A 3,600-nucleotide genomic window follows, 5' to 3' on the forward strand; every position below is an offset into this window, starting at 1 on the left:
CCCTCCCCTCCCTCCCTCCCTCCCTCCCTCCCTGCCTGGAAGCCTCGCCCCGCGGAAAGAGGAGGAGCCCTCTGCCCATGCCCAGAGGCCGCCCCATCCCCTTGGCTTCTCCTGCTCCTTCCTCGACACTTTTGAGTCCCTAGAACAGGGCTCCCCAAACTCTTTAAACAGGGGGCCCGTTCACAATCCCTCAGACCTGCAATAATAATAATAATAATAATAATAATAATAATAATAATAATAATAATAAAAAAAAAAAGTGAAGAACCTGCTTTGATTGAAGTCACAAATCAGAAACTCCTCAAAACACAGCAGACAAAAAACCAGTACAAGAAAACCACACTGCAAACTAGAGCTGACAGCTGGCACAACAAAACACTGCATGGAAAGTTCCTTGACAAAATTGAAGGAAAAGCTGATAAGGAGAAGACCTGGCTCTGGCTCACGAATGGGACCCTGAAGAAGGAGACAGAAGGCCTGATCCTTGCAGCCCAGGAGCAAGACATCAGGACAAAGGCCATTAATAATAATAATAATAATAATAATAATAATAGAAGACCTGGCTCTGGCTCACGAATGGGACCCTGAAGAAGGAGACAGAAGGCCTGATCCTTGCAGCCCAGGAGCAAGACATCAGGACAAAGGCCATTAATAATAATAATAATAATAATAATAATAATAATAGAAGACCTGGCTCTGGCTCACGAATGGGACCCTGAAGAAGGAGACAGAAGGCCTGATCCTTGCAGCCCAGGAGCAAGACATCAGGACAAAGGCCATTAATAATAATAATAATAATAATAATAATAGAAGACCTGGCTCTGGCTCACGAATGGGACCCTGAAGAAGGAGAGAGAAGGCCTGATCCTCGCAGCCCAGGAGCAAGACATCAGGACAAAGGCAATTATTATTAATAATAATAATAATAATAATAATAATAGAAGACCTGGCTCTGGCTCATGAATGGGACCCTGAAGAAGGAGACAGAAGGCCTGATCCTTGCAGCCCAGGAGCAAGACATCAGGACAAAGGCCATTAATAATAATAATAATAATAATAATAATAATAGAAGACCTGACTCTGGCTCACGAATGGGACCCTGAAGAAGGAGACAGAAGGCCTGATCCTTGCAGCCCAGGAGCAAGACATCAGGACAAAGGCCATTAATAATAATAATAATAATAATAATAATAATAGAAGACCTGGCTCTGGCTCACGAATGGGACCCTGAAGAAGGAGACAGAAGGCCTGATCCTTGCAGCCCAGGAGCAAGACATCAGGACAAAGGCCATTAATAATAATAATAATAATAATAATAATAGAAGACCTGGCTCTGGCTCACGAATGGGACCCTGAAGAAGGAGACAGAAGGCCTGATCCTTGCAGCCCAGGAGCAAGACATCAGGACAAAGGCCATTAATAATAATAATAATAATAATAATAATAATAGAAGACCTGGCTCTGGCTCACGAATGGGACCCTGAAGAAGGAGACAGAAGGCCTGATCCTTGCAGCCCAGGAGCAAGACATCAGGACAAAGGCCATTAATAATAATAATAATAATAATAATAATAGAAGACCTGGCTCTGGCTCACGAATGGGACCCTGAAGAAGGAGACAGAAGGCCTGATCCTTGCAGCCCAGGAGCAAGACATCAGGACAAAGGCCATTAATAATAATAATAATAATAATAATAATAGAAGACCTGGCTCTGGCTCACGAATGGGACCCTGAAGAAGGAGACAGAAGGCCTGATCCTTGCAGCCCAGGAGCAAGACATCAGGACAAAGGCCATTAATAATAATAATAATAATAATAATAATAATAGAAGACCTGGCTCTGGCTCACGAATGGGACCCTGAAGAAGGAGAGAGAAGGCCTGATCCTCGCAGCCCAGGAGCAAGACATCAGGACAAAGGCAATTATTATTAATAATAATAATAATAATAATAATAATAATAGAAGACCTGGCTCTGGCTCATGAATGGGACCCTGAAGAAGGAGACAGAAGGCCTGATCCTTGCAGCCCAGGAGCAAGACATCAGGACAAAGGCCATTCAGGCCAATATCGAAAAATCAGCTGATGACCCAAAATGCAGACTGTGCAAGGAAGCTGACGAAACCATGGATCATATCCTCAGCTGCTGCACAGACAGACTACAAACAGAGGCACAACTATGTGGCCCAAATGATCCATTGGAACTTAGGCCTCAAGTACCACCTCCCAGCAGCAAAGAACTGGTGGGATCACAAAGCTGCAAAAGTATTGGAGAATGAGCACGCAAAGATACTGTGGGACTTCCGAATCCAGACTGACAAAGTTCTGGAACACAACACACCAGACATCACAGTTGTGGAAAGGAAAAAGGTTTGGATCATTGATGTCGCCATCCCAGGTGACAGTCGCATTGACGAAAAACAACAGGAAAAACTCAGCCGCTATCAGGACCTCAAGATTGAACTTCAAAGACTCTGGCAGAAACCAGTGCAGGTGGTCCCGGTGGTGATGGGCACCCTACTGGGATCTGCACGCATCATCCGAAAATACATCACACAGTCCTAGACACTTGGGAAGTGTTCGACTTATGATTTTGTGATACGAAATCCAGCATATCTATCTTGTTTGCTGTGTCATAATAAAATAATAATAATAATAATAATAATAATAATAATAATAATAATAATAATAATAATAATAATAATAATAATAGTCCTAGACACTTGGGAAGTGTTCAACTTCTGATTTTGTGATATGAAATCCAGCATATCTATCTTGTTTGCTGTGTCATAATAAAATAATAATAATAATAATAATAATAATAATAATAATAATAATAATAATTGTATATTTCTGCCGCTTCTGTGACTGCTCATTTGTATTTTGATTCCTTGGCCCAGTTGTCGATGGATGTCCAGAATCAGCAGCATCCACTGCAGTCCTTTTTATCCTGAGCCAGTATAGACTTCGTTTTGGTTTGATTCTCCATAATGCTAATGGGTTAGGTGCTCTTAGTTCTGCTCCTCAGCTGAGACCTCTCTGGCTTGGTTGGACCTGCCGGTAGTTACACTACCGCCAGCACAGCCCTCAGTCATCATTGGAGCAGTCAAGCCCCCCCACTATGTCAAGGTGGCAGTACAAGAAAACCGCACTACAAACTAGAGCTGACAGCTGGCACAACAAGACATTGTATGGAAAGTTCCTTGACAAAATTGAAGGAAAAGCTGATAAGGAGAAGACCTGGCTCTGGCTCACGAATGGGACCCTGAAGAAGGAGACAGAAGGCCTGATCCTTGTAGCCCAGGAGCAAGACATCAGGACAAAGGCAATTCAGGCCAAGATCGAAAAATCAGCTGATGACCCAAAATGCAGACTGTGCAAGGAAGCTGACGAAACCATGGATCATATCCTCAGCTGCTGTAAGGAAATTGCACAGACAGACTACAAACAGAGGCACAACCATGTGGCCCAAATAATTCATTGGAACTTATGCCTCAAGTACCACCTTCCAGCAGCAAAGAACTGGTGGGATCACAAACCTGCAAAAGTCTTGGAAAATGAGCACACACTTTTGATTCCCTAGACCAGGGCAGGGTCCCCAA

The sequence above is a fragment of the Anolis carolinensis genome, unplaced genomic scaffold, assembly GCF_035594765.1.
Source record: "Anolis carolinensis isolate JA03-04 unplaced genomic scaffold, rAnoCar3.1.pri scaffold_56, whole genome shotgun sequence".
Classification (NCBI taxonomy): Eukaryota; Metazoa; Chordata; class Lepidosauria; order Squamata; family Dactyloidae; genus Anolis; species Anolis carolinensis.